This window comes from Lynx rufus, unplaced genomic scaffold (assembly GCF_022079265.1).
Source record: "Lynx rufus isolate CCGP_SWC_20201006 ecotype Redwood Valley unplaced genomic scaffold, mLynRuf1.p SCAF_7, whole genome shotgun sequence".
Lineage (NCBI taxonomy): Eukaryota > Metazoa > Chordata > Mammalia > Carnivora > Felidae > Lynx > Lynx rufus.
Genome location: NW_025814889.1, coordinates 100,428,862 through 100,438,707, shown reverse-complemented (window position 1 = coordinate 100,438,707; position 9,846 = coordinate 100,428,862).

Genomic DNA, 9,846 nt, shown 5'->3' with positions numbered 1-9,846 from the left:
AATTATGTTATTTGGAAATAGTTTGATCCTTTCAAGACTTTTAAGTCTTATTAGCCAGGCCCAGAACAGCCTTTAGTCGAGGGCCAACTTTGCCCCACTACTAAGGCAATACCCTCTGGGTATTCTACCAGTGCTCTGTGAATTAGAAGGTTCTGCCTCCAGATGGTGGGAACACAACCTATCCCCAGCCCTGTGTGAGCTGTAGGGATTATTTCCTCTGCTCCATTTGGGCAGATCTTTCCCTCAGGTAGTTTCCTCAGACTCATGTTCTGATCAGCAATCAGCCAAAGACTTGGGGGGGGGGGTGCTTTGCAGCTCTCTAGGTCTTTTTTCTATGTAGCTTTCTCTTATCTGCTATTCTGCCCTGAAAAATCTAGCCACCCAGCTCCATCTCCTTAACTCACAGAGATGGCCAGGCCTTGCCTGAAAACCCTCCCCCCGACTTCAGTCTGGAAACTCTGTCTAGGTAGTAAGCCAGAGCAGTGATAGGGATCATTTCACTTTTTTTTCCATTTCTCAAGGATGACTATCCTGAGCTGCCTGATGTCCAATGTCTGAGAACCATTATTTCCTATCTTTTGTTCAGTTTTTCAGTTCTTTCAGATAAGAGGATAAAAGCAGAAGTCTTAAACGGTATTAAACTGACGTTTCTCCAACTTCAGTGGGCTATCAGAATTAACTGGAAAGCTTGTTAAGACACAGATTGCTAGACTTCCCTCAGAGTTTCTAAGTAAGTAGATGTGGGACCTGAAAATTCGCATTTCTAACAAGTTCTCAAATGATGCTGAAGCTTCTGGTCTAGAGACCACACTTTGAGAACTACTTTGTTAAGCTATTCAGCTAAGAACATATCAAGTATCAACATATCACCTGTGAATAAATAACACAGTGTAAACCACTCTGATAATCAAGGCAAAGCTTGTCAGTCATAGAAACACAATCATCAGTAAATATACTGTTGTTTGAATCCATTCGGAGGCACATATATCAAGAACTAAAACAACTGTTCATGTTCTCTTTTCTGAGAAATCCAGGAAACAAACTCCATAGAAACCACATGGACCAATCTTTCTCAAACAATATTCCTTAGGAAATTAATAATCTGTGACTTGTTATTAGGTTCTTTGTGAAAGGTTTCTATGGTCAAATAGGGTTAGGAACCTGTAATATGTTAATGTATTTTATGAATTATCCAAGAGAAATATAGAACATGAAGAGTTTCCCAAACTTATTTGACCACAAAACTGTATTATTTTGTAAAACATCCATTAGCAACTTGAACTATAATGCTCCTTGGAAGCCAGTTTCAGAAATACTGGAGCAAACTCTTGGCATTTGTAAGATTACCATTTTCAGAGTTAGCTATTTGGCAGAAGACATTCCATTGCTGTAGTAATCTGGGATTCTGCTGGGACAAGATGGAGGCTGGGGAGTGAGTCGCCCAGCTAATGAATGAGCTCAGTCCATAGCCCACAGCACATACCCCAATGTGGCTTTCTAGTTTTCTGCTCTTTAGGCAGTAGCTTTCATAGTAATAACAAACTGTTTGACTTGTGAAAATGGCCCTGAGGAAAATGTCAACTGATGGTTTTGGTGATGGAAAGAAATTAGTATGAAAAGAAAAAAAGGAGGTAGAGATGGACGTGATATTAGAAAGGGGGTCTTAAGCGAGAAAATAGAAGTTTTGAGATACATTTTAAAGGTGGGCTCCTAAATTTGGCAGGGACTTGGATCTCTATGTAAATGAGCTCATTCTGTAACCTATATGGAAACCATAAAAAGTGATTCATGAACTGTTTTAATGAGAGACAAAACTTAACAAGATAAAATACTACACATGCAACTGCTGACCAAAATGTAACTCGAGAGAAAGCCAGAAACCTGGGCAGGCGTTTCTGTGAAGCCATCTGAGTTGAAGACACTTACATGGTAAATTAAGTTTGCTTCTAGAATTTAAAGAGAAGTTTCTTTCCGTATTATGACTTAAAAAAAGGGAGGTGTGGCTTTCACTGACCACATTCCAAGGAAGTGAAATGCATTTCATCCTAAGCTAAAGACCCCACAGAAGAAAATATCTGGGAAATAAATTTCATGTCTCAGGACATGCAGAAAGTTGTAGAGGAGAAAGTGCGGCTAATCACAATGATTCTTTTATAAAACCTAAACTCAATTCTCCTATTACTCTGTTCACACCATGCTTAGGCATATTCTCCCATAATTTGACCAACGTTACCCAGTATCAACTAAGGGCCAGATGGAATGATGGTTACAGAGGTTTTAAATGTAAGGAAGCAGTGCCCCGAATGCCAGGACCTCATAACAGTCAGCGGAGGTCCCTGCCTGCTCTCCCAAGGGTGGAGGCCTTGTGAACTATTGTAGACTGATCTTCTGTAAATGTGTTTCAACAGCGTCCCCTACTAAATTGTCAGCTTCATAAGGGCAGCTCTTGCTCATCTTCACATTGTAGAATACATACCTACTGATTAAATGAATATTCCTTAGAATGAAGCTTGAAAACAATCTAGATTCAGGCACACCTCATTTCGTTGCACTTTGCATTATCGAGCTTTGTAGATATTACAGTTTTTAGAAACTGGGAGTATTGTGGCAACCCTGCTTTCAGCAATTCTATCAGCACCAATTTTCCAACAGCCTTTGCTCACTTCATGTCTCGGTGTCACATTTTGGTAATTCTCACAATATTTGAAACTTTTTCATTATTATCATATTTGTCATGGTGATCTGGGATCCGTGATTCTAACTCGCTGCAAGCTCAGACGATGGTTAGCATTTGTTAGCGATAAACAATTTTTAAATTGAGGTACGTGCAATTTTTTTAGACATAAAACCCACGAATTAAATCATGTCAAGGAGAAAAACAAGTAAAATGGAGTTAAAGCAATTGTATCAACCAGCTAAAGTATCCCAAACTTTGCCTTTCCCAGGTTTAGGCTCTAGACACTCCCTGTGTTTGGAATGGCTTTTCCCTGCCTCTGTTGACATCTGAGGCTCGGTTGAAACACTACATCCTCCCTGAAGTATCAAGACTTCTGCATCAGAATTAACCTATCAGAATTAACCTCCTAGAAGATGCTGCTATTTCTCACCCATATGCCTCTAGCTTTACCTTCAGCGCTCACGGGTGGGCTTCCCACCGCAGGGGCAGCCCGTCGTTGGTTTAGAACCTCCCGCAAACCTGGAGAAGGCTGTTCTGCCCATGCTTGGCAGTCTGGAAGTGCAAAAGGAGCAACTTCCGCTGGAAATCCCCTGCTCCAAGACTGATGGAAGTTGGCTGTTTTAGTGTGCTCAGCCTGCCATAATGAAATATCATGGACTAGGTGGTTTAAGCACAGAAATTCATTTCTCCTAGTTCTGGAGGCTGGGAAGTCCAAAATCAAGATGACAGCTGCTTTGGTTCCTGGTGAGGCTCTCTTCTTGGTTTGAGACAGTAGACTCTTGCTGTGTTCTTACATGAGGAAGAGAGAGAGAGGGCAAGCTCTCTGGTGTCTCCTCCTGTAAGGGCACTAATCCTGTTGTGACCTCATCTAAACCAAATTACCTCCCAAAGGCCCTATCTCCCACTACCATCACATTGGGGATTAAGACTTCAACCTGGTGAATAAGCACCTCATCTCCTTTGCTCCTTGGGTGTTATAACTTTGAGGTTCTGTCCATATCATTCCCTGGGTTCCTCAGGGTTTGAAGCTCCCTTTGCCCAGAGTGGTGACTGGCTTGATAATGCATTTTACGTCCATGACTTTCTCTTATCTACCTCATTTCCCCACTCACCTTCCTTCTTATACCTTCAAAAAAAAGTCCCTGTTCTTGCATCCTTGTGTCAGGGTCTGCTCCCCATCTGGGCTCCGGTGTTCCCATGTTGTAATATGTCTCACGTTATGCTCTTTATTGCAGGGTTTTACAGATGTCTAGACTCTCGTAACTAAACCTTAAACTCTTTGAGAAGAGAAATTTTCTTTAAGTGCTGTATCCCCTAAAGCCTAACAAAGTACCTTGCATATAGCAGGTGCTTTAAAAATACTAGATTAAGTAACTACATTAATCACATCAAGGATTTTTATAAGAAAGGCACTATAGCAATCTAACACCTAAATAGTTCTGGCACTATATTTTCTCTGGCACTATATAAATCATATGATTTAAGCAAATTTTTATGAATCACATTGATTTAGAAATCTCATAAGTTGTTCCAAGTTCAAAATGGATCTTCAAGTTTAAGCAATAGATTAAATATATTTTAATATTTTCTGGTTGAAACAAAATTCAGCACTCATTGAAGGAGTTAGAGGAGATAAGATTTGAATCAAGTTTTATTTCTTAACCTAGCACTCAAAGATCCAAATAAATAGTGTATCTAGCTCTCACTTCCCTTCCCAGCCAGCTGTATTTCTGTGTGTGCAGTGATCTGTATTTCAGGTTTATCTTTGTTAAAACTTCATAATATGGCAGATCTCACTTCATAAGAAAGTTTATCATTATTTTAAAATGGGCAATAAGATACATGCTATTAGAAAAAAACCAACTCCCCCAGATAATAATGCTTTCTCAGATCCCACTTTGCTTCCCTGTCATTACTATATTGTCTATGAGTCTTCATTAAGAAACTGACTCAAGGGGTGCCTGGGTGGCTCAGTAGGTTGAGCATCTGACTTCAGCTCAGGTCATATCTCATGGTTGGTGGGTTCAAGTCCCTCATTGTGTGGAGCCTGCTTAGGATTCTCTCTTCTCCATCTCTCTTTGCCTCTCTCTGGCTTGTGCTTTCTCTCTCTCTGAAAATAGATAAATAAACTTAAAAAAAAAAAAAAGAAAGTGATTCAAGTATCCAGAGATTTGGTAACACTATCTGAATTGGGATAATGATATCATGACCTTCAACCTATTTCCAAGGTCTAATTCTGTGAGCCTGTATCTTGAAGACAGATTATTTATAAAACACAAAGAGGCAGTGACAGCATCTCTATTTCATATAGAATCACAGGAACATAAACAACAAGATCATTCTTTCAAGAAATAATACAAGTAATACTCATTCATGGTAGAAATACCAGTCAGGAGAAGTGAGTAGTTATACTTTTGATCAAAGCAAAACATTACTAACATTTTAAAAATAATATGTATTTATTTTCAGAGAGAGAGAAAGAGAGAGTGTGTGTGCAAGTGGGGGCAGGGCAGAGAGAGAGGGAGAGAGAGAATCCCGAGCAGGTTCCATGCTCCAGTGCAGAGCCCCGTTCAGGGCTTGAACTCACAAACCATAAGATCACGACCTGAGCCTAAGAGTCAGATGCTTAATTGAATGAGCCACGCGGGTGCCCCAAGGTTACTAACATTTTAGCGAATACCCTTTCAACATTTTGTGTAGTATTTTAATAGACATCTGTAAGAGGCCCCCTTTTCGCACCCAACAACGTAACACAAAGTGGCAGACACCATAACACCCACTCATACTTCTGACATGGCTTCCTGTACCCAGAGGCTGGAAAGCTAAACATTTCCAAACTCCCTTGCAGCTTGGGTTCCACACGTAACCAAATTCTCACCGAGTCCTAACGGTTGATACATACCCCGAGTGTGTACCTGGAAAGCAAGTGAGTAACATGAGGTGCCGGCCATGGTCAGGGACAGCAGACCTTCCAGTACCTGAAGTAGAAAGCACACTCTCAGGCTCTGGCGTAATATACACTGAGAGGCAGGCCTGGGCAGCAGAGGGGTCCCCTGAAAACTGCACCAGGCTGGGGTCGGGCACTGATGCCAGTTCTATCATATCGTTCGCTTTCCTGCTTCTCCTGGAAATTCTGTTATCTGCAAATATCTGTTGCCTAACTAATGTGAACACCTTTCCATGTCAAAAAATATAGGACCATAATATCATTTCGTTGCTGCTAGTAGAATCATAGAATTTTAGAGCTAACGGGTCCATAGTGATCAGCTAGACTTAGAGGAAAATGAAGCTCTAAAAAGTTAAAGAACTCACTGCTTCCTCAGATGGATAGAGGTGGAGGGAAGGCCACATGCCTGGCTCCCACTCCGTGTAAGGAATTCATTCCATCCTTGTGTCCCAAAAAAGGGGATGGGACAAACATGGCTGTGCCCCAATTAAACTTTGGTGTTTCTGAGTTGCCTAGTATGCTCATCCATCATTTGGCAGGCTTTAGCCCAAACCACTCATGTCAGACTATGATGCCCTTTTATTTATTTATTATTTTTGATTGAGAGAGCACGCAGGAAAGGGGCAGAGAGGGAGACAGAGAGAGAATTCCAAGCAGGCTCTGCATCATTAGCACACAGTCCAATGCGGGCTCCAACCTACGAACCATGAGATCATAACCTGAGCCAGATGCTTAACTGACTGAGCAACCCAGGTGTCCCAGAGTGTATGGCTTTTTAATGCATTTCCTTCCTCTTTACATCCACCACCGTTTCTACCCTTCCCAGACGAGCACAGGCCCCATCCCCAGACCTGCCTCCCCTGGTTGAGACCAACTAGGCTTTTTCCTGGAGCCACTTCTTGTCGTAGCCTTCACACCAGTCAGCCATGGCGTGGAGCGTGTCCACAGACTGCAAAGGTTTGCTCTTGCTTTGCCTGGCTGAAGACTTGCTCCCAAGGAGCTAGCAGTCCTTGGTGCTGTCAGGCAAAATTACATTTTTGCTCTTCTTGTGTGACAGGGAAGAATCATTGTTGAAAGCACCGTTTGGTAATGGAAAGAGAAAGAGGTTTGGATCCAGGATGGATTTGAGCCCCCGCTCTGCCACTTACTATGTGGCTGTGGGACAAGTTACTCACTTTCCATGAGCCTCACTTATCTGTAAAATGGAAAGAAAGATGATGACCTTCAAAGGCTGGTGTTTGGCCCAGAAGAAATATTCCTATTACGTTTGACATGCAAGGGACATTTGGTAAATGGTTATTGTTATTGGGGCGCAACATATGCAGTCAGCGTGAACAACAGCCAATGGTGCGTACTGTGGCTGTTCCCCATTTATGGTTTTGCAGCTGAATTCGGACAGGAGGCGAAGATCGCTCCAGGGTAGCCCAATGCCCTTTCACAGAGGACTCCAATGGTTTTGCAAGTCCATGTAAACATGCATATTTGAGCTCATACCCAGCCATTCCCAGGCCAATAGAGTTTGGTTCTGCTCAGCACCTCAAGTCTTCTGTTGATGTGAACACAGGGACAAATAAATCCAAAACCTGAGTCTTTTAACACATGGCATTATTTAAGAACTAGGAATGGGAATTAGGTATTCCCACTATCCTTTTTGGAACAGGGTAGGTCAATAATGTTTAAAATAAAATCTAAGTCAGCGTTCCTTATAAACATATACAGAATTTATAGGAGCTTTTTTTTTTAAGTATTAACCTTTTGTCTATAGCTCAACACTTTTCTTATGAGGTGAGAGATGCAGAAACATGACAGATTTTCTTTTCTTTTACAAGAGAAGTTTCATTTTACAAATGACTTTTAATCCCATATGTGAGCATTGCACAAAAATCCTGGCAGGCATTTGCTTAAATAATCAAGTGCCTATCAATTATAGCAACTGTGCATTGTTTCCAAACCCTGTTAACCTTCCTTACATCACTTCCCCTAAAGCATTACATATGTGTATATATAGACACATGTATATTTATACATGTATATGTATACACACACGTATATACATAAATGTATGTATATGTATACATATATGTATATATTTGAATGATGTTTTAAATGGAAATTTTTATGAGACTTTCTCTGTTCAGTGATCAAAATACACATGGAAATCTTATTTAACTACATTTGAAATAAATTATATACAAATCCTAATTTTTAAATCCTAAATTGGACTAATTTACTTAGACTTTTTCTGAACGGGGGGAGGGGAATAAAAATTCTTTGATAAGCCCTACTGCAAATTCTAAAAATTTTCCTTGAAATTTAGCGGATAAAATATACATTTATTTTTATGTAATCTGTAGCCCAAAAAAATCTGTTAAGAGTTAGGAAATTTATATTTTATTTTCCTGGAGGTGTCTGGTGCTTCTTGTGACAAGTGAGATAATAAACTATTCAATACGTCCTCCAGTACGCTCTATTCCTCACAGTACAATTTTTGGAGGGAAGAAATAAGTTTCCTAGTGATTGTGACTTTGAGAACTTATTCCTATTTCTCATCAGAATACTATCGTAAGACCGAAGTTAACATGTGTGTGAAACCTCAGAAGTGTGACCTTTCTTTTTTTAAATTTTTTTATTAAAAAAATTTTTTTAATGTTTATTTATTTTTGAGAGCGAAAGAGAGAGAGAGACAGAGTGCGAGCAGGGGAGGGGCAGAGAGAGAGGGAGACAGAATCCGAAGCAGGCTCCAGGCTCTGAGCTGTCAGCACAGAGCCCAACATGGGGCTTGAACCCACAAACGGTGAGATCATAACCTGAGCCAAAGTCGGATGCCCAACCGACAAAGCCACTCAAGCGCCCCGAAGTGTGACCTTTCTTAGAAAATTCCATTCTGTGCATATATACACGATCATATACTTATTCAGTGTTGTCCCATAACCAAGAGGTTAAGTAGGGTAAGAACTGAAAAATGGTCATGGGTTTGGTAGCTAAGGACTTTCTGATGACCACAGTGAGTTGCTCAGGGTCTCTCACAAGGGTGCAAAGTGTCAGCACTTTCATTTCAAGGCTTAGTAAGACTGTAGACTCACCTTTCGATCTCACTTACATTTTTGTTGGCAGATGGCTTCAACTTTCTGGGGCTGTTGGCCGGAGGCCTCTGTTCTTCATCATGTAGGCCCTTCAAGGCCACTCGAGTGTCTTCCTGACATGGCAGCTGGCTTCCCCAGAGCAAGTAATGAGACAGAGAGAGACAGAGACAGACATAGAAGGGCACTAGAGGGATGAATGAGAAGGCAGTCACAATCTCTTTTTTTACTTAATCTTAGAATTGTACACTTCATTCTATTTTCTGGAAGCAAGACACTAAATCTAGCACATGCTCAAGGGGAGAGGAATTAAATTCCACTTGATGAACAGAGAAATATGGACATAGAATTTGTGGACATAGTTTTAAAACACCACAAACGGAAGTCCTGGTTGCAAGTAACAGAAAATCTATCTCAAAATCGAATAAACAACAATGGGAGTTCAAAGATCCTGCAGGTAGATGAACTTCGGGAGCACTTTGTTCAGAGCTCCGGCTCCATTTCTCTAACCTCTCTGTGTTGAATTATCCCCAGGCAGGTTTCCTACCAGCAAAAATGACTGCAGCACCTCTGGGCCTCATGTATGCACACAGAACTTTCCAGAACAGGTAAACATGGCTCTGTCTCAGCATCCCCCAGAGTTCAGAGATTCACTCTGATAGGATGGGTGTAGGTCACATGACCCCACCCCATCCAAACCAGGGTTGGAAGGCCTTAAGTGACTCCAGTACCCTATCTCCGAACCAGGGCTTACGGAGGTACATCCCCAAAACCACACAGACATCAAACAGAAACCTGGGCCTCTGGGAACAAGGAATAGATGCTGGAGAGGCAATCATGAATGCCTCCTAGGAAAGTCACGGAAGTTTTGCCAGCTTTTTTGAAAACACGGAGTACATGGCATTTTTGTAATATGAAGGCAAAGAAAGCTGTAGAGACTGAGAAATTGAAGAGCAAGAGAATATAACAACTAAGAATGCTGAAAAATTGGATCAAAGGCACCAGCACAGTGGATATTCTAGGTAAGGGGTCAGAGAACCACCTCTCCTTCTGACATAGGGGACAGCAAGTGTAAATAAGGGAGAAAACATCGCCAGTTAGAGGAAGTGGGCTGACCGGATGTTGGCTCTGGTTATGAACGT